Source organism: Gopherus evgoodei, chromosome 17, assembly GCF_007399415.2.
Source record: "Gopherus evgoodei ecotype Sinaloan lineage chromosome 17, rGopEvg1_v1.p, whole genome shotgun sequence".
Classification (NCBI taxonomy): Eukaryota; Metazoa; Chordata; order Testudines; family Testudinidae; genus Gopherus; species Gopherus evgoodei.
In genome coordinates, this window is record NC_044338.1 from 19,731,360 (window position 1) to 19,750,224 (window position 18,865).

Below are 18,865 nucleotides of genomic sequence, written 5' to 3' on the forward strand. Positions count from 1 at the left end.
GCCCCATTTAGTCTCAACTTCTCTTTAAAGGTCTCAGCAAAAAGTACATATGGAAGTTACTGACTCCTACATGGGAAATTGAACATGGCAGCTGCTTGTTTTAAAGCCCCGATCTGCCCAAGAAAGGAGGAAGTGGAAGGCCTACTAACAAGTAGGCAGCTGATTAGATAAAAATGCACCTTGTGGAAATATCTGCCAGTCCATGAAGAAAATAAAGAGAGTCCCCAATCCTGCAACCCCAGCTCATATTGGAGTAGCTTCACGGGCATCGGTGGGGTTACACATGAGGAAGGACTGCAAGACCAAGCACTAGATGTCTCACCCACCCTTCTTTAACATCCACTGTCCCTTTGCACAAAGCCAAACCAGCATTTCTACTTCAGAGACTCCCATCACTTGTGTCTTTCAGCAGGGATTTCAAATAGGCACAACCTGAGACACCTTCAAAGGCCTGATTTACAGAGGGTGGACACTTAGAACTCTGAGCCCCTCCGAGGTGACTGAAGGCATGAGGCACCCAAAAATAACCAATCACTTCTGAAAACTAGGCCTTAAATCTCCGTGAGCCTCTGTTCCCATTGGTCAAGTGGGGTCTATTTCCTTTTCTGCCTTGTCTGTTTAGACTGTCAGCAAAATGGGGACTCCCTGCACCTCACCTGGGACCTCGAGGCAGTAATAGACTACAAATAAGTTACTAATGGAGGGATATGTTAGGCAAGGTTATATTTTAGCCCATTCAGCTTTGAAATCGTCCCTTTTCAGGCTTAGAGCTCTGTATTGCGTTAGATTTAGAAGGTCTGGTCTCTAAACACCATGTATAGTTCAGGTCATTGTGAAGTCACGCAGAGACGTTCTACAGCAGTGAACTCATGCACATTTAAATTTGTCTTTTAATTAAAAGTCATCTAACTTCAGTGCTAGACATTTCATGAAATCGGGAGCATCAAAGGGCCCGATTCTGAAAGGCGCTGAGCACCCTCCACCTTTGAATTCAGAGTCAGTGGAAGGTGCTCAACACATCACAGGACCAGGCCCTAACACTAGTAAATTACTGACAATTAAGTCATTAGTACAAACACAGTCCTTGGCAGAAAGTGTCCTGAAAAGTTGCGGGCAGTGTAAAACGTCTGGCAACTCTGGCACACAGCACACATCAACGATAAATGGAGATGCACAGACATCCTTGAGAACAAGAGAGCCCTCAAACTCAGGTTGCTTGGCACAGGTACAGAAGCCTACCGCCAGGAAGCAAAGGAGTTTCCTTGTCCCTATTTCAAGGATTTCTCTATCACAATTGTTTTGTTCTCTATCTGCAAGGAAAGTTTCACTCCCCAAAGCAGACTTTGGGACTGATCAGACTTTAACAGCAATTGTGGATGTATAAGAATACAGGTTTAAGCTACTCATCCTGTCGCCATAGTGGGGCTTAGACTGTGGTATTGAGCCCTTGCTATGCAGTTACTAGAAAAGAATCAAATCTCAGAACAAGCCCCAAAAGCCCAGAGATGTGAAAACCAGACCAACTTTCTAAAAAAATAAAAAATAAATGTTGTGGCTTTTTGCAGTGTAAACAAAGAGGCCTTTTATTTATACAAACATCTGTGACCAAACATTAATGGAAACCGACAGAGACGTTGCTGAAATCACTTATATTAAGTTAGTTTCACTTCCAGGTTATATAATCATTTGACTGAAGAGCCAGAAGGGACCTGGAGAGGTCATCTAGTCCAGCCCCCTGTGCTTGGGCAGGACCAAGTACACCTAGACCGTCCCTGACAGGTGTTTGTCCAACCCGACCTCTTCTCACTTGCACTGGTGTAAATCGGGTGTAGCTTCACTGACACCAAGTTACATGCATGCGTGAGAAGATTCAGGACCACTGCACAAAGCAAAGCTCCAAGCTCCTCTTCTGGGTTTTCCCTCCTTTTCCCTAACTGGACAACTCAAGCTCTGCTCATTTCCGTCTCAGAGTTTTCAGGCACTGGATCATTCAAGATACGTTGCCCTCAGGTCTGCAACTCTGCCCACCCCATCGACTAGCCATGTAAGGTAGAAAGTGCTGCAGTTCCATTCACAACCACAGTGCACCAACACAATGTCTCTCCAGAATCTGGTTCTATATAATCACTGCCTTTGGCACCTTTGGTCCAGGGCTATAAATGCAGAAGACAGAAGAAAAGAGATCCAGAGTGAGGTTTTCTGCACCATTACTCTTCTCCCCTGAACTTTTATTCTAAGCAACAAGCCAAGCTACTTATTGTTTCCAAACATGAGAAATCCGTGGCAGCAGCCACCTGTAGGAGGTTGAGATGGAGGATTAACCTAGGAGGCTGTTGGCGGACATGTTTGGTAACACGTACACAGAGGCCTGCAAATTAGGAATTTAAGAGAATAGTTTCAGTTACCCAAGATGTACATTCCAATCATAGACAAGAGTCGGAGAACTGGATCCCACCACGCAAATATTACGTGAAAGTCTTCACTAGTTGAGTGCCGTGCTATTCTTTGTGGAAAGGTGGTCAGAGAACAAAAACCATCACCACATCTAGCAGTGGCTTCAACAGCATAAGGGCAAACACTAACAGCCCCCAAGTCCCTGTTCAAAGCTTTAAGCAAAGTTCAATTTGCTTGAAAACATTTATTTTAAAGATTGAGTTGTTGAAGCAGAAGTTCCAGTCAGAGCAACACATGATGGCTACAGAGAAAACGCTAACGCAAGTAACCAAAGAAAAGGGAAGGCGAAAAAAGTGTGCTGCCCGATATAGAGAATCACAGCTAAATATTTGTGGCAACAGACAGGATGACTTGGCAGATCCACACTCTGTGGCACATTTCTGCAGCCACATGACGCTCCTGAATCAGAATGACTCAACACATCAATACCATTAATAAAAAGGAAGTTGAAACACAAGGCTGCAATGATTCCCCATCCCAGGAACCTTGGCGTTGCTAAGAACATGAAGGATTACACCATCATTGCAGAAATCATCTCCTCTCCCAGTTAGGATACAACTGAACTTTTCCCTAGTGTGCAGCTGAGGAGCAGAAATGAACACAAAGATAAGGGCCAGCAGAACCACTTGTTCCTATTTACAACTTAACTGGAAATACCAATAAAAATATCGGGGCGAGGGGAGCAGGGTAAAGTGCTTGGTCAAATACATCAGCCATGAGAGCATTTTACAAACTGTACACAAACAGCACCACTGAAATGCAACCACTTCTAGAGTGGAGGGCAGCAGCCTAGATGAAGAACTGACACACACCTGGTTCTTATGAATAGGGCAGGAGGTGACCTTTAACAGGCAATATATATGAAGGAAGGTGTTCATTTTGAAATATAGGGCAGGGACTCAGTTCTTTCAGCTATCAAAGTTACAAGAGAGATGTTATTAAAAACATATTTATTAGAGAGGCATTAAAGTGAGCACAGCTGTTAGCCAACTAGTGTCATAATAAGCAGTGAGGAGACAAACACACATCTGGCACAATATATAACCTAAGGCTACTTAAGGGATGTGTTGTGGCCTAGAGGATAATGCACTAGACTAGGACTCAGGAGACCTGGGTTCTGTTCCAGACTCTGCCATAGGCCTGCTGTTGACTTTAGGCAAATCATGTCCCCATTCTGTGTCTCAATTTCCCCATCTGTAAAAAGGGGATAATGACACTGACCTCCTTTGTGAAGCTTGCTAAGATTTAATGATGAATAATGCTATACAACGTTTAGGTATTCATTATTAATACTACACTGAGCCTTAAAAATCAGTGCCCTCTGTTCCAGGATACTCAGCACAGAAACCCATCTCACAGCCTTTGTGGTAAATGGCATTTATACATCACAACATTAGACTGAAAGCAGCTTGGGTCCTTCTCCATGTCTTTTCAGCACCATTTTCCTAAACAAACACAATTCACTAGAATGACAGCTCTGATGTGGATCGTTTACTATTCCTCACTTCTTGAATTCAGGGCAGTTCAGTCGATTTTTTTCACTCTGCACCTTCGCAGTCCCCAGCACACGGCCTACCCTGATAATACTCCCTCACTTGCCCAGATAAAACAGGGAGATGGGCTGCTGAGTGTCTCACGCAGGGTGGCTTGCTATAAGTATTACCATTTCCTTCCCACTTTACCCACCGGGACTTTAAAGTACCAGCTATTCTGTGTTTTCTTGGTTGGTACCGGACATATTCTCTGGTATCTAGACAAAAACACAACAGAGGGAAGCCCAAAGCGACCTCTGCTTCGGGGTGCTTGTCACACTCACCTCAGCAGTGGTGACTGAAGATGAGCTCTGTGTAGCTTGAAAGCTTGTTTCTCCCACCGACAGAAGCTAGATCAATACAAGCCCTCACCCATCTTCTCTCACAGCTTCAATGGCATTTCTGTGAGCATGGCACTACCTCAGCCTGTGAAAGCCAAAGGGCCTGGTTTTATATTCCTTACGCAGACAGAACCCCCACTGTAGGCAGTGGGAATAAGGACAGCGATCCAACATACAACTTCCAGTAGGAAAATGGGATTTCTCCAGTAGGAAGACAGAAAAGGTGTCAAGATTCTGTCAGTAAAATTAATCCCTGGCGGAAACTACAGAGAAATCTACAGAGGGGATGCTGAAACATACAAGGATAACTTTGCATGCAGCTATTTGATTCAATGATAGAAGACAATATCCAGTTATAGAAGAAAAACTACTATGCCAAAACCTCTTTTAACCAGCCTTACACAACATCCATGAAGGTGCATCAGCCCAGGCACAGAGTCTATTTGCCTGCCATCTACCTACGTGGTTAGTTTTTCCTCCTCATTATCAAGAATATTTTGCCCATTTGTTCTTGGCCCCTTCCCCACAAAGAAAAAAGTTCTATTTGCTCTGGGTGAAAAGAATTTTTCCTAACTTCCCACAATTGGCATGATGAGGTTCCCAAGCCTTGACAAAAGAAATCCTCTCTTCTCTCGCAGATCTCAATGAAGAGGGTAATTGATGATTATACAGACAAGGCACATTCCCAGTCCAGTTCCTACCCTGACTGCAAATGTTTCAGTGCACTCGAGCCCAGCCCTGACTGATGTTCAGCTCCACCAATTCTTGACGAAATTCAGGTCAGTTAGGATTGCTCAGCACTAACCAAGATCAGGCACCTACTCCACCGTTTTTATGTGCGCTAGATTTTTTAAAATCTTCTGTTCCTCCTGTAAAAGTTTTGGGGAAAAGCTCAAATAAATCTCTTCTTGCTTTGCATAAATATTTATTTTACCATTGCTTGGCACTTCTACAACTCCTTCCAACCAATGACAGAAGCATCACAACCAGGAATAGGTACTATTTTTCTGATAAGGAAATTAGGACATGGAGCAATGAGGTACAGCCCCACCAAAAAGCACTTTTGTTGTCCTCCCTTGCAAGACACCGGTTTCTCGACAATTTTCAACAGCTCAGAATTTCCAGTCTAAGCAGATGGTTTGGCTCTAGGAGCAAGTGAAGCAGAAATAAAAAAAACATGTTGCATAATGCATAACTGTGAAGGGTATTTTTTTATGTACACAGAGTAAACAAAAAAGCTACTCAACAATGCATTCCCTGCTAATCAAACCCTGATGCTGCAACTCACAAGATGGAGACTGGCGCAGATTCCATTCTAAGTACAATATAGAACCCAAGTGTTTTTCTTCCTAGCAGATTTTTTAAACATGATCTCAGCTTCAAGCATTGTACATCTGGGCTTTCATTAGCAATCAAAAACAAAAAAAACTGGCAGCAGCCCTCACCTGAGATGAGCAGAATGACTGTAAAAGCTAGAAGACAGAGCATCAGAAAGAAGAGGATGGTTTCACAGGGAACCGAGAGAGAATTTTGTCCTTGGGGCTGACAAAGATGTATACTGGGTACCAATTCAGGTTAACGTATTTTTGTAGTTTGATGCCTCTTGTATTTAATTTGGTTTTATTAGCTACTGTGAGTTTAGAGAACAGCTGTTTTCAATGGCCCTGAATCATTTCCCTTGCAAGCTTCCAGCCTTGAAAAGCTTGTGTTTTTGACTGTAAGCACCAATCGTTGCGAGGTCAATGTCAAACAACTCTACCAAGAACTCCACAGTTCCTTATACACAGATTAACATGTGTAAGCATGGAGGTTTTTGTTTCTGATCCCTAGATAAACTGAAACAAAGAGGGCAGGAGGTAAAAGAACACCTTCTTCCAACCAAAACCATCGACCAGTTTGATTTCCCAGTGGAAAACAAGTTCAGATTGTAAACAGCAGCGTGGTAAAGGGCAAAACCAACATTGTAAAAAAAGTCCATGTATCCAGACAGGGCAGGAGATGGTTAACTTCAAACACGCACACAGTATTGTGGGACATTGTTTACACAGGCAACACCTCAACACAGGCTTATGCAGCAGAATTTTAAGAAACCCCATGTAAATCTGAATATTGTGGAGGGTTCAAAACTTTATCTGCAGTTAGCTGTGTTTGGAGACTTGGATATGATTAAAAGGATACCGCTAATTTACATATCACACACTTGTCTGAAAATGTTACAAATAATACCTACAATCACTGTATCTTCTCCTTCTATCAATTTCTTTACTCTGGGCACTTGACAGCACTTTGTGCAGAGTCATCTTCACCGAGCCCCCTCGTACTCATAGTTGACCCACACAAATGGGAAATAGGCCTTTCATACAGCAAGTCGAGAGAGGTGGGGAAAGATACATTGATGAACATGTGGTTGTAAAGCCACCAGAACTGGGCAGCAGATTTGTTAGGTGTCTGATAAATGTAAAGTCCCATCATCCCCCACACTATGGCTTCTGGTAAGGAGGGAAAGCACTTCTCTCTCAGCACATAGTTTCCTGGCTGTTGCAAGGGCAGGTTCCCAGCCTCCAAATCCTGCTCTCCAGTGAGTAACTCCAGTGTCTGCCTCTGCTGCTGCTCTTAGATTTCCCAACCAGCAGAGGCAACTGACTTAATTTTTGTCAGTTTCACTGTTTCCCCAATGATTCCAGCAGCAGTCCTGACAATGGACAAGACTGAATTTTCACTCTGATGCTCCCTGGCAAAGCACTGAGCAGCACCAGAGGCTCTACAACAGTCTGGCTGCAGAATCAGGCAGACAGCCCTGCAGCAGTTCCTCTGTTCTTATTTTGACAATTTCCTTTGCAACCATATGCGATTTAAAAAAAGAGAATGTGGGTGATGGAGGAGGGATGTTAAATGAAAGCTTAAATTCTGCAAAGTTTAAGAATTGCAAATATGTATTAGTAACCCAAAGTAGCAAATATCAGTATGATTTTTTTAAAACTCAAGATTTCATCATTAGCCTATTATTGCACTATTTCTTCAAAGCACTCTGCATACATTAAATGTTTGTCTCTACACCCTCGCAAGGGTGGGAAGTATTATTACCCTCATTTTACACGAGAGAGAAAAAAGATGCTGTGTCTTGCCCATGTCCCACACTACAGTGGTAGTGCACAAAACAGAACCCAGATCCCCAGACTCCCAGTCCTGTGTTTTTAATACAATATTGTGTTTTAAATACAACCACCCTATGCAAAATGTGCAAGAACATGATAGTGGCTGAAGGTTAAGAAATCTGAGTTAAAGAGCTTTATTTTACCAGGAAACATTTGGGGGAACCGTTATAATTCAGTGCCCTCTGACAGAGTCTTTGCAGTTGGGGTTTAGTGAGCATGAAATATTTCATGTGTATTTGTTTTCTCTTTCTATACTTGAGAATTATTGGAGCGTTTTTCTTGGTTTCAGTGTGAGCAGCTTATCGTTTGCCTCACACAGTTACGTATATGCCACTCCAATATTATAGAATCATTGCACAAGTCATGATTATATCTTGCACTTTACCGCGTGATACCCCAACATAGTGGCTGACCAGAAACTGCAATAAACCCTAGTCATGTTCCATGAGAGGTGATCAATAGTTGCATTTTAGAAGTGACTTGCATGGTATCTGGATATTACACTGAGAGATAGTGTGGTTGTCAGTGCAGAAAAGTGAGATCAAGGACCTCTGGTTTCTATTTCCAGCTCTGCTACCAACTTACAGTGAGTTAAGCATGGCAGTTCGGGGCAGATTTTTTTTAAAATTTCAACACCTCAATTAAGGCCAGATTTTCAGAGCTGAAAATGTGACTCACTTCCCTATACAATTCCAATCCATCTCCTCTTCTGATCTGTAAAACAGAAACATTTACCTGCCTCACAAGAGGTGATGAAGTTGACCTGCTAGCAAAGTGCTTCGAAATTTTCAGAACCGTACAGGTACTGTACAAATGTAAAAGAACAATTAGGTTGTTAGCACTCCTTGGAACACTCCAAAGAAACTATGTAAGTATCATTTAAAAAAAAAACAACCCACAGTTAGGAAAACTCCCTTAGTTGCTAACTAAGCAAGAACATTAAAACAATATGCAGCTAAACGTCAAACCAACTGTCCCCCTACGTGTCAGTTTGGACTGTCATGGTTCTTAGGAGTAGTCTTCAGTACTACAGAGACTTCTTTCTGCAGACTTTGTGGCCCAGAAGCAGCTCACAAATGGATTTTGGTGTTTAACCGAGTAAGCGGGAACCACAGATTATTAAATTTCAGACTGTCCATGTTGCACACAATAGAGTAGGTAATTAAGCTTATAAAAGACTCTTTAAATATTCATCTTTTGAATAGGTACACGAATACAGTAGACCATGTGACACACCTTTTACAATACCTTGTGAAGCATAATCCTAGCACTAGATCAAGTTATACTGGGAAAGCAACTTTTACGTAAGATATTAACCGTGTTTTTTTAGTTAAGAAAGCAGAACAAAGTTCATTCACAGTAGATAACATTCTCTTGGTAGTTTTTTTACATAAGAGAACTATAAACGCTTGGTAGTTTTTTTATAAAAGAGAAAAAGTGAGAGAACAGGAGAAGTATGGCACTGAACAAGGTAACAACCTTTGGTGTGTGGCTAAGAGTAACTAAAAAAATTACCCCACGGAATTCTATAGTTACTCTTTATCTGTAACTTATGAAGCAAATTTGCTTCATTCACATGTCTGAAGTTCAGAGGGCACTGTTAATCTGAACTCTAGTCAATTTAAAAAAAAAAAGTTAAAAGTCATTTAGGTCTTACACCTGCCCCTGAGGCCCCCCAATCACTTTGGTGGTTTTCACAACAAGTTCTCCTGCTTATAACTTTTTCTCTCATTCCTGTTGCCACAAATGGGGGAAACTGATCAAATGAATAACAGAGGAAAAGTGAGAAACCAACTATTCAGTAACAGACCGCTCTGTCAATGAAATTATTGTAGATACAAGTTAATTGCTTAAAGAGACATCAACACACAAAGCCCAGCAGCCTCAATTTTTCCCCCTATTGTTCAAATTTTGTACTTCAAAATAATAGGTAAGCTTAGTATGAACATAAGAGATTGGAAGAGTTTATTTGCTTTTGTTAGAGCTCCATGGTGTTTCCCTCCTACCAGTGAGAATATATGTAAACAACTAGCTTGGTCAGATCCTCCCCTAATAGTTGGCTTAGTTGACAACTTCTCAAAGCACATTTCAAGAGAGGGGTTCTATTTGTTGTTGTTTTTAAACACTTTCAGGAGAACATCAATGTTCAAAATACATATTTAAGGGCCTGAAGGAAAAACGAAAGACCTATTTATACAGTCTTGCTATTGCCCCCTCACAGGCACAGAACAGAACTGTTCAAGACAAAAATGCTGTGGAATTCTGCACCCATGCCATCCTCAGCTAACATGGCAGGAGGTCTGCAGTTAAACCTATTACTGTGGTACACAGGTGAGAGACTGCCAATGAAATGAATGAAAAAGTGGTGTTGGCAACCCAGTCGGTGGTGCTCTTCCCTCTGAATGAATGCCCTGGCATGGTGCTAAAAGGACAAAGATATGTCTTAATTGCAAGTCTGACCTGTTCCAGTGTCAGTGTGCATTACTGAAAGTGGTTACTCTATTTCGCTTCAAGGTGGCTACATTTCAGTGGTGGATGAAGTGACCACTATGAAGAATGCATCAAGCTTGAAACATTTTGAAGTTAAAGGCTCCAGATAAGTGAAAATATTGTTATTTCATATTCAGAACTGGGAAATATTTTAAGAGACTGGACTGAAGGAGCCTCAGTTCTTTTTGGCTTCTGGCCTGAGAGTTAGCTGTTGAACAAATTCTGATTTTAAAAAAATCATAAAGATGAACGTGCAGAAGAACTTCAGTTATACAATAATTCACCCTGTTCAGATGAAATGAACAAACTATAAAATGAATTCTCCTCTCTATATCTTGTCCACTCTTCTGGTAGCTTATTTTTGCTTCAATGGCTCCTTTCAGCCAAGGTTGCATAAAACGTTTGGCCAAAACCCAGTCTAAGTGCCGCAGGATGGGTCACTTACTCTTATGAATGAGGAAACCTGATAAATGATGGCATCCACTCCTCTGATTAATTTTGGCCATTATGTTCCCTGCAGTTCGTCCCATCAGTTTTAAATCTCCACCACCTCCTTTGAGGAGATTGTTCTTCAGTCTATCCAACTTACATTTTTCTTTTCTTTTTTTTTTTAAACTTCACCCCACTACTCCTAGCGATGTCCCTTTGGCTATAGATATTTGAAAGATGGAAAAAGATTTCCAGGGCCAAACTGCCTACATGGCAAGAAAAACAGCTGCGGAGCTAACACAGGAGTTTGAGTAGCCAAGTCAGAGCTCTACCCCAGCACAGGAGTTGGACGGGAACAGACATCACTGGACTGCAGGGCCTACCACTAGGCTATAGAGTATCCTGGGGGAGGTCTCCTCCAGCTCTCCTGTTGAAGCTGTTCCATTTTATATTAAAATACCTGAGCAGTCATTGAGCCAGAAGTAGAGCTTGAGGTGAACTCTACAACCTGGTGATTAGGACACTCACCAGGGAAACCTGGGTTCCAGTCCTTGTGCCAATGAATACAGAGGGTATGGCTACACTTGCACTTCAAAGCACTGCCACGGCAGCGCTTTGAAGTTTCGAGTGTGGTCGCAGCGCCAGCGCTGGGAGAGAGCTCTCCCAGCGCTGCACGTACTCCACATCCTCTACGGGTGTAGCATGCAGCGCTGGGAGCTGCGCTCCCAGCGCTGCGGCACTGTTTACACTGGCGCTTTACAGCACTGTATCTTGCAGTGCACAGGGGGGTGTTTTTTTTCACACCCCTGAGCGCGAAAGTTGCAGCGCTGTAAAGTGCCAGTGTAGCCATGGCCTTAGTTATGTACACAAAGTGGAACAGCTTCAATGGGTGAGACTGAGAAAGGCATAGCCCAGGGGTAGGCAACCTACGGCACGCGTGCCAAGGGCGGCACACAAACTGATTTTCTGTGGCACTCACACTGCCCAGGTCCTGGCCACCAGTCCAGGGGGGCTCTGCATTTTAATTTAATTTTAAATGAAGCTTCTTAAACATTTTAAAAACCTTATTTACTTTACATACATCAATAGTTCAGTTATACATTAAAGACTTATAGAAAAGGACCTTCTAAAAACATTAAAATGTATTACTGGCACGTGAAACCTTAAATTAGAGTGAATAAATGAAGACGCGGCACACCACTTCTGAAAGGTTGCCGACCCTTGGCATTGCCTATAGCTTTGTGGCTAGGGCATTCTGGAAGAAAAGAAACCTGGACTCAAATCCCTGCTCCAGAATGGGGATCTGACTCTGGGTCCCCACAGACCAGGTGAAGATCCTAACCACCACTATAAAAGATAGGCAGTGGCACTACCCCCAATTACCTCCTCCCCAGTTTTGTGACTCTAGCCTGCCTTTCTTCTTCTGACCAAACTGCGTTTTTGACGGACTCCTGTCAAATTTGCCAATAGTTTCAAGTCAATTAAAACAGGCACTTCCCAACAAATGAATTATTCATCTGAAGAGTTTCACCCAGCTCTTCTGTGGGGCACATGGCAGACCAGGCTAGCCAGCACCAGGAGCCACACAGCTCTAAGAGACTTCTGTCAGCATTTAAACAGAGCCAAGGACAGAATCCAGAGTCCTGATTCCCTGGCTCAAACCCACCAGAGCCAGAAACAGAACCTAAGAGTTCTAATTCCCCTGCTTGAATCCGCTAGACCCCACCCCCCACCCAACGGTGGGGAAAGAAACCAGGAGTCCTGGCTCCCAATCCCCTGCCCACCGCTCTAACCCACTAGACCCCTTCACTCCCCTCCCTGAGCAGGGAGAGAACCCAGGAGTCCTAGCTTCCAGCCCTCCACCCCCATGTACCCCACTAGACACACACACACCCCAGCACTGGGGAAAGAAACCAGGAGTCCTGGCTCCCAATCCCCTGCCCACCGCTCTAACCCACTAGACACTCCCCCCTACTCCTCTCCCTGAGCAGGGAGAGAACCCAGGAGTACTGGCTTCCAGCCCCACCCCCATGTACCCCACTAGACACACACACACTCCAGCACTGGGGAAAGAACCCAGGAGTCCTGGCTCCCAGCCCCCCCCACGTACCCCACTAGACACACACCCCAGCACTGGGGAAAGAACCCAGGAGTCCTGGCTCCCAACCTCCCCCCCACGTACCCCACTAGACACACACCCCAGCACTGGGGAAAGAACCCAGGAGTCCTGGCTCCCAGCCCCCCCCACGTACCCCACTAGATACACACCCCAGCACTGGGGAAAGAACCCAGGAGTCCTGGCTCCCACCCCCCCCCACGTACCCCACTAGATACACACCCCAGCACTGGGGAAAGAACCCAGGAGTCCTGGCTCCCAGCCCCCCCCACGTACCCCACTAGACACACACCCACCCCCAGCACTGGGGAAAGAACCCAGGAGTCCTGGCTCCCAATCTCCCCCCACGTACCCCACTAGACACACACCCCAGCACTGGAGAAAGAACCCAGGAGTCCTGGCTCCCAGCCCCCCCCCCACGTACCCCACTAGACACACACCCCAGCACTGGGGAAAGAACCCAGGAGTCCTGGCTCCCAGCCCCCCCCACGTACCCCACTAGACACACACCCCAGCACTGGGGAAAGAACCCAGGAGTCCTGGCTCCCAGCCCCCCCCACGTACCCCACTAGACACGCACCCCAGCACTGGGGAAAGAACCCAGGAGTCCTGGCTCCCAGCCCCCCCCATGTACCCCACTAGACACACACCCCAGCACTGGAGAAAGAACCCAGGAGTCCTGGCTCCCAGCCCCCCCCACGTACCCCACTAGACACACACCCACCCCCAGCACTGGGGAAAGAACCCAGGAGTCCTGGCTCCCAGCCCCCCCCACCTACCCCACTAGACACACACCCCAGCACTGGGGAAAGAACCCAGGAGTCCTGGCTCCCAATCTCCCGCCACGTACCCCACTAGACACACACCCCAGCACTGGGGAAAGAACCCAGGAGTCCTGGCTCCCAACCTCCCCCCCACGTACCCCACTAGACACACACCCCAGCACTGGGGAAAGAACCCAGGAGTCCTGGCTCCCAGCCCCCCCCACGTACCCCACTAGACACACACCCCAGCACTGGGGAAAGAACCCAGGAGTCCTGGCTCCCAGCCCCCCCGCCACGTACCCCACTAGACACACACCCCAGCACTGGGGAAAGAACCCAGGAGTCCTGGCTCCCAGCCTCCCCCATGTACCCCACTAGACACGCACCCCAGCACTGGGGAAAGAACCCAGGAGTCCTGGCTCCCAGCCCCCCACATGTACCCCACTAGACACACACCCCAGCACTGGAGAAAGAACCCAGGAGTCCTGGCTCCCAGCCCCCCCCACGTACCCCACTAGACACACACCCACCCCCAGCACTGGGGAAAGAACCCAGGAGTCCTGGCTCCCAGCCCCCCACCCCCCACGTACCCCACTAGACACACACCCCAGCACTGGGGAAAGAACCCAGGAGTCCTGGCTCCCAGCCCCCCCCCACCTACCCCACTAGACACACACCCCAGCACTGGGGAAAGAACCCAGGAGTCCTGGCTCCCAATCTCCCGCCACGTACCCCACTAGACACACACCCCAGCACTGGGGAAAGAACCCAGGAGTCCTGGCTCCCAACCTCCCCCCCACGTACCCCACTAGACACACACCCCAGCACTGGGGAAAGAACCCAGGAGTCCTGGCTCCCAGCCCCCCCCCACGTACCCCACTAGACACACACCCCAGCACTGGGGAAAGAACCCAGGAGTCCTGGCTCCCAATCTCCCGCCACGTACCCCACTAGACACACACCCCAGCACTGGGGAAAGAACCCAGGAGTCCTGGCTCCCAACCTCCCCCCCACGTACCCCACTAGACACACACCCCAGCACTGGGGAAAGAACCCAGGAGTCCTGGCTCCCAGCCCCCCCCACGTACCCCACTAGACACACACCCACCCCCAGCACTGGGGAAAGAACCCAGGAGTCCTGGCTCCCAATCTCCCCCCACGTACCCCACTAGACACACACCCCAGCACTGGAGAAAGAACCCAGGAGTCCTGGCTCCCAGCCCCCCCCCACGTACCCCACTAGACACACACCCCAGCACTGGGGAAAGAACCCAGGAGTCCTGGCTCCCAGCCCCCCCCACGTACCCCACTAGACACACACCCCAGCACTGGGGAAAGAACCCAGGAGTCCTGGCTCCCAGCCCCCCCGCCACGTACCCCACTAGACACACACCCCAGCACTGGGGAAAGAACCCAGGAGTCCTGGCTCCCAGCCTCCCCCATGTACCCCACTAGACACGCACCCCAGCACTGGGGAAAGAACCCAGGAGTCCTGGCTCCCAGCCCCCCCCATGTACCCCACTAGACACACACCCCAGCACTGGAGAAAGAACCCAGGAGTCCTGGCTCCCAGCCCCCCCCACGTACCCCACTAGACACACACCCACCCCCAGCACTGGGGAAAGAACCCAGGAGTCCTGGCTCCCAGCCCCCCACCCCCCACGTACCCCACTAGACACACACCCCAGCACTGGGGAAAGAACCCAGGAGTCCTGGCTCCCAGCCCCCCCCACCTACCCCACTAGACACACACCCCAGCACTGGGGAAAGAACCCAGGAGTCCTGGCTCCCAATCTCCCGCCACGTACCCCACTAGACACACACCCCAGCACTGGGGAAAGAACCCAGGAGTCCTGGCTCCCAACCTCCCCCCCACGTACCCCACTAGACACACACCCCAGCACTGGGGAAAGAACCCAGGAGTCCTGGCTCCCAGCCCCCCCCACGTACCCCACTAGACACACACCTCAGCACTGGAGAAAGAACCCAGGAGTCCTGGCTCCCAGCCCCCCCCCACCTACCCCACTAGACACACACCTCAGCACTGGGGAAAGAACCCAGGAGTCCTGGCTCCCAGCCCCCCCTCACGTACCCCACTAGACACACACCCCAGCACTGGGGAAAGAACCCAGGAGTCCTGGCTCCCAGCCCCCCCCCACGTACCCCACTAGACACACACCCACCCCCAGCACTGGGGAAAGAACCCAGGAGTCCTGGCTCCCAGCCCCCCCACCCCCCACTAGACACACACCCCAGCACTGGGGAAAGAACCCAGGAGTCCTGGCTCCCAGCCCCCCCCACCTACCCCACTAGACACACACCCCAGCACTGGGGAAAGAACCCAGGAGTCCTGGCTCCCAGCCCCCCCCCCACGTACCCCACTAGACACACACCCCAGCACTGGGGAAAGAACCCAGGAGTCCTGGCTCCCAGCCCCCCCCCCACGTACCCCACTAGACACACACCCCAGCACTGGGGAAAGAACCCAGGAGTCCTGGCTCCCAGCCCCCCCGCCACGTACCCCACTAGACACACACCCCAGCACTGGGGAAAGAACCCAGGAGTCCTGGCTCCCAGCCCCCCCCACGTACCCCACTAGACACACACCCCAGCACTGGGGAAAGAACCCAGGAGTCCTGGCTCCCAGCCCCCCCCACGTACCCCACTAGACACACACCCCAGCACTGGGGAAAGAACCCAGGAGTCCTGGCTCCCAGCCCCCCCCACGTACCCCACTAGACACACACCCACCCCCAGCACTGGGGAAAGAACCCAGGAGTCCTGGCTCCCAGCCCCCCCCACCTACCCCACTAGATACACACCCCAGCACTGGGGAAAGAACCCAGGAGTCCTGGCTCCCAGCCCCCCCCACGTACCCCACTAGACACACACCCCAGCACTGGGGAAAGAACCCAGGAGTCCTGGCTCCCAGCCCCCCCCACCTACCCCACTAGACACACACCCCAGCACTGGGGAAAGAACCCAGGAGTCCTGGCTCCCAGCCCCCCCCACCTACCCCACTAGACACACACCCCAGCACTGGGGAAAGAACCCAGGAGTCCTGGCTCCCAGCCCCCGCTGCTCCCACTCAATAGCCCCCCGCCCCGCACTCACCATGCGGCTCCTCCTCGGCGGCTGCAGCTGCCCCCGGTACAGCCAGGCCGGTACGCCCGGCGGCACCTACCACCTCGGGACGGGGGACGGGGGACGGGGGGCGAGGGCCTGGCCCCGCCGCCGAGACCTCCTGATCCGCCGCCGCCCGGACCTCGGAGCGGCCGAGACCTCGGCGCCCCTCGGAGCTCCCCTGAGAGCCCCCCGGCCGCCTCCCGGAGCTGTGAGCGGCGCGGACAACCCCTCCCCCCGCAGCCCCGTTTGGTACAGTCCGCGCGAGCGCCCGGCGTGGGGGCGGGGGGTTAAAGCGACAGCGCCGCCCAGGGAGGCCCGGTTGGGGGCAGGGGGAAGATGGGGGGGATTGGGGTGTAGGGCCAGTTGGGGGCAGGGGGAAGATGGGGGGGATTGGGGTGTAGGGCCAGTTGGGGGCAGGGGGAAGATGGGGGGGATTGGGGTGTAGGGCCAGTTGGGGGCAGGGGGAAGATGGGGGGATTGGGGTGTAGGGCCAGTTGGGGGCAGGGGGAAGATGGGGGAGTTGGGGTGTAGGGCCAGTTGGGGGCAGGGGGAAGATGGGGGGATTGGGGTGTAGGGCCAGTTGGGGGCAGAGGGAAGATGGGGGGATTGGGGTGTAGGGCCAGTTGGGGGCAGGGGGAAGATGGGGGGATTGGGGTGTAGGGCCAGTTGGGGGCATGGGGGTTGGGGATGTAGGGCCAGTTGGGGGCAGGGGGAAGATGGGGGAGTTGGGGTGTAGGGCCAGTTGGGGGGCAGGGAGCGGGTTGCCGGGGGCTCAGGATGCAAGGCCCAGTTGAGGGGTGGGGAAGGATGGGGTGCTGGCGCCCCATGGGACTGGAAGCCGTACAAGAGACAGTCACTGGAGGGCTTACAGTCTATCTATCTACACAAGATACAGTATTATCCCCATTTTACAGCTGGGTGCTGAGGCATGGAGAAATTAAGATCCAGATCCTCATAGGTATTTGAAATCAATAGGCGTTAGGCACCTGAATACCTCTGAAGACATGAGCCTAAGGTTGAGTCAACACTTAACAATTAGATCAACCTAGCTACTTTGCACAGGGTGATGAAAAACTTCATACCCTCAACAACACAGGCAACTAACCCCAGTACAGATGCAACTATGTTGACAGAAGATCAATCTAGCTACCGCCTTTCAATGAAGTGGATTGACTACATCGATGGAAAAACCTCTACTGTCGATATAGAAAGTGTCCACTGGGCTGTTGTAGCAGCTACAGTGTACACCTGGCCTAAATGACTTGTCCAGTGTCAAACAGGGACGGGGTGGCAGAGTTGGTGACAAAAAGATTTTCTGCAAGAGCATCTTTCCTAAGAAAAAGTCATGGGTGAGTCACTTAATATCCATGTTACATACTCTTAGATTTGATTTTAAAACCTATTGTTCCTGGAAAGATAATTCACTATCTAACGCTGAAGGAAAACCTGTTTTAATACCGTCAGATTTTGGTCTTGGGGCTTGTCTACAAGGTAACTAAAACCAAAATAACTAAATCTTCAGTGCAAGTGCCTGTGGGGACAATTATTTAAAATTAAGAATGTCTGATTTATATATAATTTTACATTGATTTTTAATTATTTAAGTTATATCAAAGTAGAGCGCTTTTATTTTGATTCCAGTTACCGTTCAGACAATTCCTTGGATTTCCTGTGTCTGATTCCCCACTGCAACCCTCCATCTTTACATTGGTGTAAATCCAGCTAGTGATTTCAGCAGTTACATCATCATCAAGGTGAAGTAACAGTGGTGACTTAGGCCCCTTGCCTCTGTTATACAATCAATATTCATTCAAGAGCAAACCGGTGACCGCCAGAGCAGAAGCCAGACCAGTCAAACATGCTATAAAGATTTCCTGGGCTCGTCCTCAAGCACAAGTTGTACTGCTTTAAGTGGTCTAGTTAAAGAAGTAAAAGCCCCCTAGGCTGGACCAAGTTATAGTAATATAAAAAGTGTTTATACTCGTATAGTATAGAAGAGGAATTAGCTCTTACATAGATGTTTTCATCCATAGATCTCAAAGTACTTTACAAGAGGGCAGTATTATTATCCCCATTTTACAGATGGATAAACTGAGGCATAGGATGGTGACGTGACTTGCCCAAGGTCACCCTACAGGACAAACCCAGGACTAGAGCCTAGGTCTCCTGAGTCCCCTCCTGAGTCCCAGTCTAGTGCTCTATCCACAAAGCACCCTTACACCCATATAACCGTGTGCACACAAGGAGTTGTACCAGTAAAAATCACCCCCCTAACTGCGAGTTTTACTGGCACAACAACTGTGGGTACTAGTCAAAGTGAATGCAGCAGGTAGGAACTAAGACCACCAACCTTCTCAAAGGTAGATCTGCCCAGTGTCACTAGCTTTGGCTCTTTTCTTGTCCTGGTTCGTTGATTATTTTGATCAACTGATTTTTACAATCCAGTTGGTATCATATG

The 18,865-nt window shown here is 48.9% G+C and overlaps 1 protein-coding gene across 1 annotated transcript in view; it reads right to left on the reverse strand.

Moving 5' to 3' along the window:
• The window catches only part of LOC115636702 (NADPH--cytochrome P450 reductase), a 62,665-nt gene extending 46,141 nt beyond the window's left edge, over nucleotides 1-16,524 (reverse strand). The window contains 1 exon segment of the mRNA XM_030537119.1: nucleotides 16,396-16,524. The gene's annotated coding sequence lies outside the window, so the exon portion shown is untranslated.
• Between the last annotated feature and the right edge of the window lie 2,341 nt (nucleotides 16,525-18,865).